Source organism: Pezoporus wallicus, unplaced genomic scaffold (assembly GCF_028554395.1).
Source record: "Pezoporus wallicus isolate ANWC-B61680 ecotype Strahan unplaced genomic scaffold, APGP_CSIRO_Pwel_v1 contig_6382, whole genome shotgun sequence".
Taxonomy (NCBI): Eukaryota; Metazoa; Chordata; class Aves; order Psittaciformes; family Psittacidae; genus Pezoporus; species Pezoporus wallicus.
The window spans coordinates 2,624,840-2,641,684 of record NW_026638015.1 but is presented as its reverse complement, the minus strand read 5'-3'; the positions used below and the strand labels follow the sequence as shown (position 1 = coordinate 2,641,684).

At 46.8% G+C, this 16,845-nt stretch overlaps 1 long non-coding RNA gene across 1 annotated transcript in view; it reads left to right on the top strand.

Annotated features, from left to right (window-relative positions):
* The first annotated feature begins 257 nt into the window (after positions 1–257).
* LOC130598870 (uncharacterized) overlaps positions 258–16,845 on the top strand; it is a 52,669-nt gene continuing 36,081 nt past the window's right edge. The window contains exons 1-2 of the long non-coding RNA XR_008972104.1: positions 258–561; positions 4,606–4,662. This is a non-coding gene — a long non-coding RNA (uncharacterized LOC130598870). The remainder of the gene's footprint in view (positions 562–4,605; positions 4,663–16,845) is intronic.

The window sequence follows — 16,845 nt, the reverse complement described above, 5'->3', positions numbered from 1 at the left end:
CTGCACGGATTTCCAAGTCGTGACTGTAAAAGTGAGTAATGTGCTCTGGCTGCGTCATGGCTCCAGTCACAGATGGTTCCAAACTGAGGAGAAATCGTGACTTCGACTTGAGACGTCCCCTCTCCATGAAAAGACCATCCAATCGCAGCGGCGCCGGGGGCAGCCGGACTCCTCGGGGCTGGCGACGGCCCCGTCCTCCCGCCCGTGTGTGTGCGGTGCGTGTCCGTGTGTCCGTCCGTCCCTCTGTGTGTATGTGTGTGTGTGTGTGTGTGCCTGCGCGCCTGTGTGTATAAAATCCTCAACAAGTTGCAGAAGGGGAAGGGAGAGGAGGGGTTAATCCTGGGGAATCTTCTGCACCTAGTGAGATCGTGACCCTCCCACACAGTACAGTAACTTATATACATACCTGGAGGAAGGGACGCTTTGCTTTGGGGCTTTCTAAAAAAACCAACAAACCCAACCCAACAAACCTCAAAACAACCCAAAACAAACCCAAACACTGGTGGTGATGCTTGCACCCGCGCGTGGACCCCCGGAGCGGCCAGGGACGCGCCCCGCCAGGTAAGTGCTGGGGGTTTTCAAACTTGTGTGCTGCCTGCGCTGCCCGGCCGACCCTGCCCGCGCTGCCCGCCCTGCCCGTGCTCCGCTCCGCCGCGCCGCTGCTGCCGCCGCCGCCGCTGGGGCTCGCCGGGGCTCGGGGTGCGGGAAGCTTCGGTGCGGGATGGGACTGGCGCGGAGGCGTCTCGCGTGGGTTTCCCTCGCTCTGCGGACTTGGAAGTTTTGGAGTTTGGGCCGAGGTCCGAGTCGCCCCCTCCGGTTCCCCCCCCCGTGGGGGTCCCTGTCCCGACACGGTTGGGACGCGGCGTTGGACGGGTGGTCTTTTTGCCTTTGCTCCTGCTGCCGCCGGGTGCGGGCGGGGCCGCCGGTTCCCCGCAAGGGTTTTGGTGGAAGAGCCCCTGGAGTTCAGTGACAGGTCCTGGAAACTTTCTACTAAGCGGGTGTCCCCGCCGCCGGCCGTGGCCCGGGTGGCGCAGCGCCCACGACAGTGCCACGGCGCTGGGGAGGAGCGGAGCGGACGGGGCGTCCCGCCGCCCCCGGAGGCTCGGTGTCCCCTAGGAGCTCTCCGTTCTTAGAGAGGGAGGGGGGACACGGGGCAGCGGGTCCCCCTGTCCCCATCTGCCCGCCAGGAGGTGGCGGGCTGCCCAGGGCACCCCCAGCGGGGTGTGTGCGTGTGTGTGTGTTGGGGGGGGGGAGTAGCGGCTCCGCGCCCGGGGGGCCTCGACGTCGGGGTGGGCCTTTAGCTTAACGGCACCGCTTCGGTAGCCAGATAGCTGGAGAAGGGCGAGCAAGCGGCTGGGGTGGCCCGGCCGTGCTCTCGGACGTGCTCTTGTCGCGGATTTGGTGATTAATTGAACGTGAAGAGGGATTTTGGTTTGGTTTTTTTTTCCCTTTTTTTTATTTTTTTTTCCATTTTTTTCCCCATTTTTCCCCCTTCTTTTCCCCCTTCCCCCCTTCCTTCCTTCCTTCCTTCCCTCCCGTTTTCCCCTCTTTTCCTCTCCTCTCTTTTCCCTTCCCTCTCCTCTCCTCCTCTCCCTCTTTCGGGAAAAAAAAAATGGGAAAAAAAAAAAAGGAAAAAAAAAAATGGGAAAAAAAAAAAAGCGAACGAGGCGCTGGGCGGCGCCTCCTGATTGGTGGGTGACGATTTTAGCCCGCACCAATGAGCTGCCCGCCTGCCCTCTATTTATTTAGCGCTCAGGGGGGAGAGTTTTCTCTTTACGCAGCGCCCGTGCCCAGCGCCGGAGCCTCCGCGCGGAGCGGGGCCGCGGACACGCCGCGCTCCGACACGCTCCCGCGGCCCCGCACCGCCGGCCCGGCTGCGGGAGAGGGGGGGGTGGTGGTGGTGGAGGTGGAGGAGGGGGGCAGCGGGGCATCCCCCCCCACCTCCTCCTCCTCCAACCACCACGACCTCCCCCCGACCCCCCCCTTCCGCCGCCTCGCCCCGGAGGGGTCCCGGGTTTTCGGAGGGGGACTTGGTGGGGATGGGGGGGTGGGGACCCGGCGTGGCGGGGGATGGCGGAGCCGATCGCCCGTGGGTCCTTGTGGATGTTGTGGTGGCAGCCGGATGGATGGATGTAGGAAGCCGCGGGAGACTTTGTCCTTCGCGAATCTTTTTGCGGTCTGGGCTTGCTGTACATAACTACCTACCCGGGAAGCCCTTACCCCAAAAAGCATTCGCGGAGGGCGCATTCGCCGAAGGAGCAGCAGCTGCGATCGCCGAGCCTTGGACTTATCTAGACTCTGTGGGCTTCTATTATTAATTCCTGGCACCTTTCCCTTTCCCCCGTCTAGACCCCCCCCCTTCCCTCCTCCCCCCCCCCCCGATGCTGTGAGTGTATATATGTGTCTCCCTAGATATATATGTAGTGAGAGAAATAAACACCCTTCCCCCCCCCCCCCTTCCTACTCCGCTTGGTCCCCCAGACGTTCAAATATTCACCGTCGCTTACTAGCTTAACTTTTTAATCGACTTTTGCCTATCGGAGCAGATCCCACGTTTATTCGGATAAATGTATGATGGTTTTGATTTAATTAATGGAAAAATAAAAATAGAATAAAACTTCCTAAAAGTTCTCCTACCCTCACCTTCCCCCCCCCCCCCCCTTCCTAGGACATAGCCGTGTTTTAAGAAATATGGGTGTCCTAGCTGATCGAGATTAATTCATAAAAAAAATATCTTCGGAGCGATTCATTAAATGCTCTGTAATCGGGAGCCTCGTCTTATTTCGAGGTGGGGAGGGTGGGATTTACTGGGATCACCCCATAAATAATAGGGAGGGAGGAGGAGGGGGAGGCGCGCCGAGCCGCCGCGGTTTGGGGGAGACCCCAGTTAGCAGGAGATGCACCATGGAAGCGCTTGCCAAAGGCGCCTCCCTCCCCCCTGCCCACTTCCAACCCGATTTTAAGCAAGTTGCAGTCCAGCGATCTCTCCGATCACTCTTTCCCCAAAAGCTAGTGCCCCCGAAAAGAGTAAAAAAGGCAGAATCCGGGGGAAAACCCAGCCGAGGCGATGCTTTTGGACGAGGTGATTGCAAGCGAGCAAAGCAGCATCAGCACCAGCTCTCTGGTTCTGAAACTGCCTTGTGCATGCACACAGCACTGAGAGCATCTCAGGCAGGAGTTGGGGAAGCTGCATTTTCCCTCTCTTTGCAGTAATTACCAGCCCGGATTCCGTGGGCAAGAAATAAACAGCAGAGAGAAAACCTCCCTGCTTGCCGCCCCCCAAAAGAAGGAGCGAGGAAGAGCAGATCTGTCCGTGCAGATCAGCCTCGTGAAAGAGACAAGAGCTGAGCAGCAAGTTGGGAGCAGAGTGGCCGCTCGGCGCGACACAGGGGCCTATGGTTCGCCAGGCTGTAAAAGAAAAAGGAGGTGGGGGGGGCGATGTAATACCTCAACAGTTAGAAAGTACCGGGGCTCTCCCCTCTGCTCCCCCCCCAACAGCGGCACGGAGGGAGATCCTGCTGGGAAAGGGCTGATCTTGCATTTCAGGGAAGCCTGCATTGGAGAGATCGGGCGAGGACCACAGTCGAGGCTAAGAGTTAATATTTCTCGAGAGATAAAAGAGATTTTGACGACCCGCTTGCACTTTAGAAAAGAGTAAAAGGCCAGCTAAAGGATAAGCAAGGAAAGAAGGAGAAGGAAAAGCTCCTCGTTGCTCCCCTCCCTCCTTTCCTTCTTGCTCAGGACACGTAGCTTGAGCACTAGCTGGCTTGATGAAAACAAAGGTGGAAGGGTCACAACATCTTTCAAGTAGACTCGCATTTTCATGATTATTTATCCTCTTCTGTTGAGAGCAAAAAAAAAGAGGTTTGTCCTTTCCAGTTGCCAGCAAACCTTTTTGCAGGGGGTTTATTCATGTGAGCATATTCTAGAGGAAGAGACAAGGTACTGGAGGGAACTTGGAGGGGTAAAAAAAAGAGGAGAGAGAGAGAAGTGATAAGAGGGATCAGCCAAGCTAAAGCTAAAAAAGCATCCCTGCTCTTCCCTGCCTACCGTCGTCCCTCAGGAGGATTGAAACTAGCAGTGATTTGGGGGGGCAGCGTGTGGCAATGCGAGCCACGGTGGTGCAGCTCCACGTCTCTTTACCTCGCCAGCCAACTGTTGCTGCCATGCTAAGGGCTGCTGCAGCTGCGGGCGGCAGCGGGGAACCGCTCCGCTCTGCTCGGGGGGGCTTCCCCGGCCGGGCTCCGCAGCCTCCGCCGCTCCGCAGGGCACCTCTTCCCCCGCCCGCCCTGCCCTCGCTCCTCGAAGGTCTCTATCCGCAGTAGCAAAGCCAGGCACGTCGGGCGGGCCGGGCCGCTGCCCCGCCGAGCAGGCACCTGCCCCGGGGGAGGCCCCGGCGCTCTCCTCCTCTGCCGGGGCTTGTCCTCGCCTCCCCCGAGGTGCAGGGCCGGGGCTGTGGGTCTCTATGCTGCGTGCTCCGTGCGTGTGTGTGTGTCCCTAAGGGGGAAAGGGTCGTGAGCTCGTCCCCGCTCGGCGCGGAGTCCCCGGTGGGAGCGGGCACCCCACTCCCTGCTAACCCTGCTCTCCCTCTGCCTTTTCCCTCAGGTGCGGCCGCGCCGTCGAGGCCAGAGGCGCCGCGGGAGCAGCGAGGGCGGCAGGCAGGTGAGGGCAGCGGCGCCGCGGGCTTTCCCCATACCCCGCAGCTCCCTCGGGCTCAGGAGGGGTTCGGGGCGTGCACACAGGGCAGGGAACCGGGCCGGGGGCTGTGGTTCCCCTCCCCGGCCTCCCCTGGGAGCCTGGAGGTGGCTACAGCCAGGCCCGGCCTAACGCCACGCTAGGCCGCTGGCAGACCGGGACCCCCAGCTCAGGCAGGGCCCAGGGCAGCACCCCCAGCACGGGGGAGAGCCCAGGCTGGTGGAAGGGAGGTCAGGGCATCGAAAGAGACAGGAAAATCCCCTTAAACGTCGTGTAAATTGTACATACAGCTGCCGTCGCATTGCTTTCCAGTGAAACCTGTCGTCGTAAGGAGGTGGGGAAGGAAAAGAAGTTAGTGGGCTTTGCCTAAAAATCTCCTTTTTAACCTCATCTTTCCCTCTGTCTTCACTACGTAATGCTCTCTTCCACCTCGTAGCTAAATGCCTCGTCCGACATTTGCAGTCCTCGTGTTTTTTTGTCTCGTAGGTCTCCATTTATTTATTTATTTATTTAACATCCACGATCCTCCAAGCAGCCAGCACCATTTACTGCCTACCACTGTAACCCTGAGGTAGAAGATGGAGAGGCAAATTGATCAATAGCACTTGTTTTAAGAAGGAAAGGACCCCCTCCCAGTAAAACAACAAAACACATCGTGGCTTTCAGTCGTGTTTTAGCCATCGTCCCCTGCTCTGTTTCCAGACCTGGCAATTCTGGCTAAAGAGGAAATAACATGCCAGGTACCAAGTTAAAAGTTTATAGATAAGTAACTACAGCAAAGTTTTTTTCACTGTATTTTGAATTCGAAACCCAGCATATGGGTACATAGATCACAAAGGAAGGCTTTTTGCAGAGGTCTGTTTTCGTCCTTTCCTTTTGGCACCTGATTTCTCGACGGCTGTTGTCTGCCCACGAATTGCTACGTGTGATTTGCTGTGAAGCTACAAAAATGCCTTCCTCCAGAAAGCTGCCATCACGTGCAGATGTGTCCAGAGGTTAGAGGCTTTGACTCGGGTCAAACACTTCATTAGGACCATAAAGCTTCGCAGTGATTTCCTCGTATCAGCTGCTTTACCACCAAAATAGACAAACTCTGCTCATTTCAGGATAGGAAAGAAAAGCAGATCCTTGTAGCCTAAGATGGAAAAGGCATCTTAGAGCCTCAAGTGCATACATGTCCTAGACCAGCATTTAATCTCCCCCAAAAGAAGATGTATCAAATATTAAACTAGTACTACTCCTGAGGTTGTTTCAAAGGTCGAGGCATACATTGCTAGGAGCATGGGGGTCAGTGCCTGTTAATTTACGTCTGTTACTGCACTTAATACAATTATATAAAGGCCTATGAATAGAATTGCTGCTTAAGGCCTCAGAGCCTCCTGTATTCCTGTCAGTTAAGGGCTGCAAAATACCTCCAACCATCTGTAAGGAGCTGCTTTGTGAGTGCAGGCCTCATAAAACAATGATTAACACTCTTGCCCTCCCCTCCTTCAAGCCCCCCTTCCCCTCCCCATTTTTATTAGTATTTGAATCTTTTACAGATCATCTCCACATCACTTCTCATTCTTTCTCTTTTAAATCTGTTACCACAAATACATTAGGCCATAACATTTGCATTAACTGTGGTATGCTGCCATCTCATTCCTGGCTATAGAGACGGCTCTAATACAGGGCACGCATAAATGAACTCTTATTTTTATTACCACGTTTTCAGGCAAGTTGTGTGGTGGTGGTTGGTTGTGTAGCTTTCAGTAACTGTCAACTCTGGCTGCAATGCTACCAGTTGCTAATATACTTCTGGAGGGGCTTCTTGCAGGAATTCAATCAATGCCTTTTGGCTTTTATGTCACTGGATACAGCCCAGGTGCAGTGGGGGCAGGTTGGTGTCATGTCTGTGTTGTGTGTGTCCCCCCCCCCAAAAAAAAAAAAAAAAAAAAGAAGTTATTATGTCTCTTTCTTTCCCTGAAATATTTGATGGAAACTACTTAGGAAATACTAAGGAAGTTTGTTGACTGTCAGTGTCCCCACCAGTCTGTTTTGATGAACTATTCCCACTCTTCTCATCACCTGGAAGTGCTGTGATACACAGTGATGCAGTGAGCGGCTGTTGCAGCGTGCCTAGCTGCCACTGCATTTGTCTGACATAGGGAGCATGAGAGTGAAAACCCTGATGAAGCCTAATTAGCAGTAGAAGTTGTAGGAAAGGTGAGCAGATTTCTAGCACTGCAGACATGACAGGGAGTCTGAGGGGAAATGGAGAGTGTACACTTAGCAAACTTCAGAGAGGAGCACGACAGCAGCCAAACTGAAATGAGACTGTGCTGTTTCACTTGGAATTCCTGTTTGTAAATATAATCTATTTCCATTTGTAAATAGAACCGGGAAAGAGATGCATTTGGACCTGCAGCAGTGTCCATGGACGTTTGGAGCAGGGAGAAGAAGTTGCACGTTATTTAAATACAGGCAATGTTCCGTATAAGTGACCTAGTATTGTCCAGAACAATGCACAGAGGCACAGGGTTGGCTGCACCCATGTGTGCACACGTGCACGCAAAATACATAGGTATGTGAATATAAAATGGATTTCTTTCTCCTAGCATCTTGTTTTAATTCTGGCCAGTCAAGCTTCTTAATTTGTAGGAGAGAGTTACAAAACTTGTCCCTGTGAAACTCAAAGTTTCCACTTAAAAATAAGAAGTGATGCCTGTGTTTTCTATACCATATTTGATGCTGTTGTTTGGATGGGTTTGGAAGGATGATAGGAGATGCTTTATATTTGCACATGGAGAAATGCATCATGAGTCTCATTTCTAATACAGCTTTAGTCTCTGTAGAACCTCCCTGGTGTTGGTACCCACCGTCTGCTCTGCATGGCTGCAGTACGGCCTCCAGCACAGCTCAGGTATTCCCATCCCTGTGCAGGTAGCCAAGGGCTGAGCCGTAAGTGTGGTGATGAGGAGATGCGTTCTGGTACCTCTGCTACATGTGTTGGTCACCAGGATGCAGCATTAACCTCCTTGGGAGAAAAGGGACAATTCCCTCATGTCCAGGCAGAGGTGAAATGTGACTCCCATGTTTGTGCAGCGTTACCGAGCTGCGGCATTTCAGTCCTCACGTCTAGGCACCAAGTTGTTCTCTTCCAAGCAGGCACAGATGGGAGGCATGTGGGAAGAAAAGGGAGGTGAATTGAATTTTCCATTTATTTTATTAGAGAATTCCTCCATCTGCAAGTCTCGTTCTCCGAATGTGGCAAATCCCTGTTTTCCTCCTGTTCTCCTAGCTCTCCCACTGCAGCAGCTTTGTTTCCAGGAGGCAGCCAGGTTATTTTCAGAAGTCACCCCTCTGCAAACCAGTGGAGGTACCGAAGGGGTTATTGTCAACTTCTCCCCACAGCTGAAAGCAACTGCTCTAGTTGGGCACGTAGCTTTTTAAACAGGGCTTGGAGTAATGTGAGTTTTTAGGCCGAGAATATAGTAAACAATTTACTAAGAATAAAGTCAGGGTGTGCCCAGGAAAATGTGTTCCATCATCCCTTATTTTCAGTGAGCTATACGTAAACGGTATGGGATAGTGCCATGCTACATAACGTGAGCTATCATGGGCTCTTGCCCGAGTGGACAAGGTCCAACTGCCTGGGAAACCTGGACATTCCCAGTTAGCAAACTTTCCTGAAAACGGGAATTGCAGAAAGTTTTCTTTTTTCTCTGAGGATTTGATTGCTCTAAAAAATGATGCTTTTTCAAATGAGCGCCTGGGTGAAGGAAAAAAAATGGAGAGCAGTGGGAAACTGCCATGGAGAAATTACATCTAGTTTTAAAGGATGTGACTCTTCCATTTGAACTCCTTGAATTATCTGTCCTCACGTGAATAGCTCTGCCAGATCAGCGTGGGAGGCAGAAAGCACTGCCTGGGAGTCAGGCCCCACAGCACCCCTGAGCTTACAGCTTTCCTGAAGCAAATAAGGTTATTTTCCAAGACAGGAATTGGAACAAGCACTGAAAAAACACATGCTATTGTGCAGCTCGTCGTGTTATAATCCCAACTGGATGGATGCAAGTCAGTGCCTATGTTGGTGTCCACCCTCAGTGCAAGGAAAGGAGGAAAGGAGGAAGTGGCCTAGGAGACAGAGTGTTTGGTCTTGTGCTGAGTGAGAGGCACAGGCTGTCCACTCAAGAAGAAATACCAGCATTTCCCGGGAGATGAATAAAGGTGAGAAAGACTAGTTATTAGGAGAAGGCTTGGGGAGAAGTGGCCAACAGCCATGACACTTCCAGTTATTTCACCTCAACGTGCAGAATATAGAGTCAGCAGTATTTAACATAGGTACCATAAGCTGCGAGCATCCAAAGAAAGCCACAAAAGCCAACACAGAAACCACTCAGTGCCCTTGCCTTTCTCTGCCTGGAAAGCCTGGATGGGTGACTTGCTAAAATCCTGCATGTCTGGCATAGCTGCCCATGTCCTTAGTGGCAAGCTGATGTCAGGTCTTGATCACTTTGCGGTTTCCTTTCTAAACCTCTTTAATTATGTTGTTATATTTCAGTTAATTTTCAGCATGTGCTCCTATGCTTTGTTTTGTCACACTAGAAATGGGCAGTGATTTGAGAGAGGAGAAGGCAAGTAGGAGCAGTAGGGGGGAAAAGGGAGGGATGTACATAAGCTATTTATCTGTTACGAGAACATGAAGAATCCTGACATACCTGTTAGAAGTTGCCACTGTGCCAACACGTTTGCCACTTTTGATGCAGATACTCATTGTAACTTACTGTTTGTTGGTACATTTCCAGTGCAGGGGTGGTGCGGTGAGGAGCTCCCTGAATCTCCTCTTGAGGCCTCTTGCTCCTCAGAGAGTCTCCAGCCCATGTGTCCCAGACATAGGGCCAGGCAGAATTCCTGATTGGAAAAGGAATTGAATTGAAGGTAGAAAGAGAGGGACATCCTAAAGTATGAGGAGAGATGACGTGGCTTTGGGGAGTGTCGAGTGTTTTGGCATTATACTTGATAACTTTCTTTTCCTTCCAAATCAGGATTTAAGAAGCCAAAAAAAAAAAAGAGAGATGAATTAGCAGAGTGACACGTAGGCTTTAAAAAACCCAGGTCCACTGTTGGTTCCCAGGCTCACCCTCATCAGAGCAACGCTTCTCAGTCACCCTCCTTACCCTCACGGGAACATCTGCTGGGGAAGTATGATACGGCACAGGTAGAGAAATGACTAAATGCAGCTCACAATGTGAACGTGGTGGTTCAATCCCCTTTCTTTTCATTTCTTAAACGTCCTGTTTTTCCCTCACTGGTGTTCCATTCTTCCTCCTCCTCCTTTGTCCTAACTCAGGCACACACACACCATCTCACTGTTTTCCTCCCGTTGTGTCTCCTAGATTTTCACCCACCCCTATGGACACTTGTCCCTGGAAAGGGCCTGTAGCTGATTCTGCTGCTACACTGCTCCTCCCCCCTTGTTTCCTATGATGCACGAGATAAGTGCTCCTAGGGAGCACAGGAGGTGAAAACTGGGGGGCAGAGCAGAAGGCAGAGGAGTGAACCTGAGTGTGAGCAGCAGATGTGGTCACTAGATGGGTTGGCCACTGTCTTCTGGCATGTGGATGATCACAAAGCTCATCACGGAGCAGAGAAAGTAGATGTCAGGGCCTGTCAATGTAAGTGTGAGAAATCTCCCCCTCAGCTGCTGAGTTTGGTGTTGAGGTTCCTCACCTTAATTGCTTCATAGGTAAATTAGAGTGCTGTGTGCTGGTGTGCCTGTTGCATGGGGGTGACGTGGACTTTGAGGCAGTGTGGCTACATTAGAAACGGATTATCCATCTGCAGTAGGTTGCAGATGACGGTGGAAGTTACAAGGCACAGAGGGGAGCATGTGCTCCCTTTATGCTAAGTTGAGGCAAGCAAGGGAAGGGAGGGAAGCAAGAATTGCCACACAAAACCAGGATTTGTTAACATGTGTTCCACATTTTTATAGAGTTTTTAAAATTACTCTGTGTGTGTGTTTGCTCATATGCATGTGTTTTTATCACACAGTTGTAACACAAGGCCAACCTAACTGAACCGAGTAAGAAAAACAGGAGCAAGGAAAAAATCCCAACTTTATGATACTGGTTTGTACACTGAACTGTTCTAGTCCGTATACTGGTAGGTCACCCTCACCCTCGTCTCTAGGTGTTATCAAGAGGTTGAAGTACTTAGGTATAGTGTGACATAAAAGAACAGGGTACCAAATCACTAAGCTGAAACATCTGGGGGATCTGCTCAGCAGGCGTGCAGTATAAGGGATGTTATTCTGATTAAGTGTGATCCTAAAAGCCATCTTGAAGGACCTATGGCAATGATTTCTTAAAACCCCATGTTTTTTCTTTAAAAAGAGGAAGAAGTATGTTAGTGAGAAGGAACAGAAAAAAAAAAATCTTTTGTTTTTAAATTAAACTAATAGACTTTATATTGTATTTAATGTCAAAAAGCCAAACGCAGCTGATGTGTGTTAGTACCTGACAACAGGGAGGTAAAATGGTTAGGGGAGGAAGATAAACAATTGATTTTTCAGTTGGTTTTGTTTTACTGGCCAAACTGAATGAAATACAGCAATAAGGAGCTTATAAAATGGGAAATCAGCATTGTCTTCACCCTTTTTTTTTCAGCTTCTCTAAGTGCTTTCTGCTTTGGCTCTTTAAAATAAAATTAGTATCAGAAACCATACATTTTTAACATAATAATTTGAAATCTATGCAATAGGTTTAACTTATTATAACAATTATACAAAGGGCATTTTTAGTTCTTTATTTTTCCTTACCCAGTATTTGTGAATAGACAAGTCTCTTATATGCATACAGACTATTTTGTGGGTGCATGGACAGACGTGCATATGCACATGTGAACATAGCCACAAATACCTGTGTATGCAAATCCATAGTAGAAATGATAAAGGCAAAAGGTGATCCTTGTCTTGATATGTATGAGTTTTACAGATATTTAAAGATGGTTTTCTGATTCTCAGGTTTTTCTGTACACTGAGAAAATTACAGTTCATTTCCTAAATATTTACTAACTTTTTTAAGGCCTATTCAGTCTAAATTATGCTGAAGTACAGGGCAGACTATTTTATTATATCACAGTTCAGGGAGTCGAGCACATTTTAGACAAAATAAAGTGTTTATTGACCTGTGATTGCTGCAACATCCATTCAGTTTTTTCAACCCCAATTTTAACCATATAGTCAGGGAACTCTTTTATGGCTGTCTGTATTCACTAGCAGTCTGTTGTGAAACAAAGCTTTGTACCTAATTTGCAAACCCAGCAGCTATTTCTGGAGTGAAGTAACTACGTTCTGATCCAGCAAGGGCTTTCCTCTTCCAAGCAGTCTCCTAACAGGACTTAGCCTGACCACAACAGGGCTCCTCACAGCAGTAAGTGCTGCTCAGAGAAGCAGATGCTTTCAGGGAAAGGCCTTTTGTCTTGCACTACTGCACCTGAGATTTTTTTTCCCCTTTCCTTTTCACAATGGATAAAAATACCTTGATTGTGTTGAACATCAAGCTCTTTCTGCATTTTGCTTTACTTTTAATTGTCCAGTTGCAGAAGTGGGATAAAGACCTTACAGCCCTCTCTGAAGGACCCTGGTTTCTGTGAATCTCTATTTGTTGTTATTTTGAACAGTTTCCATAGGATGTAGTTCTGGCACTGTGTGGCTGGTTCTCTATTCACATTCTTCATAAATTCATTAGCAGTAGATATTCTGGCTTTATTAATTCACTGCCCCATGCTGCATCTACTCCAGGGCAGAAAGACTGTTCAGAGCCTGAGAGGAATATTTGGGTTTCCAGGTCCTCTCTGCTCAGGTTGTCAAAAGATGAGACTGACCATATTTATTTTATCTTTTCCATTGTTGTTTTTAACACTATTATTGCCTGGCAAATGAGCAGAGACCTTCCAAACTTGTATCCCACAAACACTGGTTCCTTGTTTGTTATCTTGCTTGCTTGTTTCCTTCTCTGATTATTCGTAGTCAAACTAGGCCTTTCCCAATGTAATGTGGTTTAAAAATATATGTATAATGCAGCTGCCAAACTGAGAATGGGGATCCTGCAGTTTAGCACTCAGTAAACAGAATGTGACCATGTACTTCCATGCCAATAGGTTTAAGGATTCCCAAATGAACACAAGTGTTGAAACCTTTGTAACATGCTGTGCCTTACGTTTTTGCATAAGACCTTTCTTTACTCTTCTATATGGTTCATGAGATTATGGAGTCAGTTCTGTTCCTACAGTGAGGCCATTAGCAAAACTCCTTTAGAGTTGTATACAAAAAGTACTGGTTCAAGGGTGATAATTTTTTATTCTGAAGTTGATATCTGATCTCTTCTTTTGGGGCACGTTCATCCCTTTCATTTATTTTTTTCAGTTGGTATATATTTATATACAGTAGAAACATCACGATTTAGCTATTTTATTTGCTGCCCAAATTTAAACAGATATCGCATGCAAGAAAAGCAATCTTAGGAAAAAAAAAATCAGGAAAATCTGATGAGATTGAAAGGGAAGAAAACATTGTTCTGCATAAAATAGCATTTATTGCATATCATCTTTATTTTTGCTTTTCAGATTAATTTGGGTGTTCTGATCTGCAAAAGACCACAGAGCCTGTCCGTTCCCCCCCACAATCATGTAACACTCCTTAAACACTACTGATCTCACTTGAACATGCTTACTAAACATGCTTAGTACCACATAAGCATGTCCCCCCTTATATTCCCCACACTGCGTATATGAGATTTTAGGTAACACTGTCCCAGTTAAATCATTGCTTTTCACTCTTATTAAACTAAATCAGTCTCTCAATTCATTCCTGTTAAAGGAATTTCTTGTATAAATTTGAACTAGTGCAGTAGGACTCTATGTATGGGATACATGTAGGCATATGTGCATTAAAGAAACAGGAAAAGTAAAGTAACTGAAAATAATAAATAGAATCAAGTCAATCTGTCCTCAGTTCATTTGTTTATAAAGCATTTGGGTAGGTTAATAGAATTTTGGGTTGTTCATGAAACTGCTGCATAGTTCTGTAGAGTGAAACAGGCTGGAGAGGGATTTCACTAATTTATTGCTGTTCCAATAGTTGCTTTGCAAATGTGTTTGAATATATGTGTTTGAAAGGTGCATATTGCTTACCTGATCCAAACCCACTAAAACTAGGGGCTTTTTTTTCACTGAATAGGAATTGTATCAGTCCATTCAGTAGCCTTGTTTATTTGAGGGAAACAGCTCATGATTCCTCTGTGTGTATGTGTGCACGTGTAGCTGTGTATATACAAAGCCCATGCATTTAGTGTAGTTTTTACTGTGGTGCTTTGAATCCATTAGGTAGATGTGTCTGAGGCTGTAGATGAGAACTGTGCAACAGTGGTCTCCTCTTCACGCACAAGTAGGTGGGTTTTTTATATCTAGAGAAATAAGCATCATTTAGACGTCACTGGGGAAAGCAGCAGATTAATGTTTTGCTGCTTTTCTTCCATTTTAATTCATCCTTGAAGGTCGAAATTCTTCTGGTGATCACTTCATGTCACGATTTTTATTTGGAAACAGACTGTAATGTCTCTGGCATAGGGACTGAGAAGTCATGACCACGTATCTGAAGTGTCTGACACACCAAAGGAGGTTGCAATTTTTTTGTCCCTCCATAGGGATAAAGCCACTGTGGGCTAAATCCTGCTTACATTATTATCCAAATTATCCTAACAAAGCCCACTTACTTAATTACAGAGCTAAAAACACTGGTTGCTTTCATAGGGGGTCTTCTGCATCTGTATGTATCATAGACATTGCATCACGCAGTTGGTCCTTGAGTTAAAATGCTTCTATTTATTGGCTTGCCTTTCCCTGCTGCCTAGTTTAGGAGCCTAACCTCAGACAAGCAACTTTGAAATTATAGGCCATTGCGTTTTTAACCTTATGGATAGTCTCCAAACTAACAGCATTTATTTCTGTGTCAGCTTTAAGAATGAATGCATATAGAATCTAACATTATGAGATATTACTTTCTGGTTATATCTCAATATCCAAAAGGAAACTACAATTAGGTCTAATGGAGTTTCAGGAAAGGCTGTCAAGAAGGAAACTAGTCAACTTGCTCTCTGTCATTTCTAGCAGTCCTGAGCAGTATGGAGTTCGAATAGCAGAATTTCAGTGGAGCAAATAGAAGATCTTGGATCAAAGGGAATTCTGAAAGGTGCACACTGATTAATACAGCATGATGAAGCGTGCCCATTTTCGTTATCTAGGCATCAGCCTTGGGTGAAACCGATGAGTACAGCAAGTCCCACACCTCTTAGACCAGCAGACATGTAAGGCTGTGGAGGTGTGTCCAGATGGGTGAGTGTGCAGGAGGGGGGACATGGACCATCACACTGAAGCCACCAGCTTGATGTGTGAGTCCTGCTGTAGCTGTGGCACCATGCCACACTTTACTGCCGGCCACAATGCTCACCCAGCTTGTTAGAGCCTCTGGGCCAGAATAAAAATGGAGTATTTTTGGTCCCGACCATTAGTTCCGAATAGTTTATAACTTTAGTGGGCTTTAGTCTTGAAGACTGGTAGGAGTGTAACATGTGTGACGTCCCTTGGAGTCGTGGTGGGTGATACCAGCCAACTGAGCCAGCAGCCTGCTTCAGTGCCTGCAGTGGCAAGGCTGGAGATGATCTGTCTATTGAGGAGGCAGCAAACTGAACGCTAAAAATGTAGGAAGGAAACTTAAATATCACAAAGATACCAAAAATATTATGGGTAACTTCTGTATGAAATTAGAAGTTCTGGATGCATGATGAATGCAAGCGTGGCTTCTTATCTGAAGGATTATTTGTACTAGCTGTGTTTTATTTGTACTAAAGTTAGGCAGTGTTGTAATGGAGAGCTTGAAGATGTTTTAAAATAGTTGCTGAAGAAGCACATTTGCCTAGTAGAAGTAAGTCTTAATGAAAGTTTTACTTTGTATATGCTTATTCAAGGGTCTGGTATGTGAGTAAGAGAGTGTTTTATAGGGGAAAAAGAGCAAAAAAAGACTAGAAAAGATAAGTGTGTCTGTTAGGCATGATACAGAGATCAAACCTATGTGTGCATAGGCCAAATGCAGCTCACTTTCCATATGTTATTTACTATAATCTTGTTTCCAGTAAATGAAAGTATTTATCTGAGTGGCCAGAGCAGAAACTGGCATTAAAAATTAGCCATGGCTATTATTTCTTTGCATCCTTGGGGGGGGGGGTGGGACACGGAAAAATCAAAATTTATAATGAAACAGAGAATAATCAAAAAATTAACTCTCCTCTGTTGTTCTTGCTGTAGCTAATCAGGGGGTTATTGATATAAAAGTGCCTAATGACAGCTACAGCTAATAAAACAAAACCTAATTGCACGTTTAGATAACAGTCAAATCCATATTGCTCTGTCCCATGAATCTAGCACTATTCCATGGAAGCAGGATCTCGCCCATTGGCTTCGTAAGGGCAATTCAGATACATAAAGAAAGCATGTTTTGGCTCAATCATATGCAAACAAAAGTCTCTTACACATTTACAACCAACAAAGCAGGTTTAGAATGAATTTTTTATATGAATGTAACCTGAAGTAGGAAGCAAAAATAATTCCATTGAGGTCGTAGTGGAAGTTAAATGTTAAACAAGCTTGAATCAGGGAAAAAAAAATGGTCAGAGCAGCATCCTGCCATTTTATCACTCTGTCATCTGTTAATATAAATGTTATTAAATGAAAATGAATATTAAAAATAAAAGTTAATCCTTTTTTTTGTATTTACTCCATAATAACTGTCATATTTTCCTTCTTTATTTTTGATTTTGACATTAAAAATACATATCTAAAAAACTTGCTGTTTAGAACAAAGGCTGGGGATTTCCCCCCCCCTCATTTAAACTACTGATTAACAATGTATTTATTTGTTACTTCTTGCTGACCATCCCAGTCATTGCTATTTATTTGCTATTTTACTTGATGTTTCTTTCTGGGCAGTAGATGAAGCAGGTTTAATTTCTGTATGATTCTAAGCCTTTATTTCTACATATGTTACTAAAATTTCCCTTAGAAATACCTTGTCATTCAAATGAGAATTTCCCCTCTGTAACTTTACATTTCTAT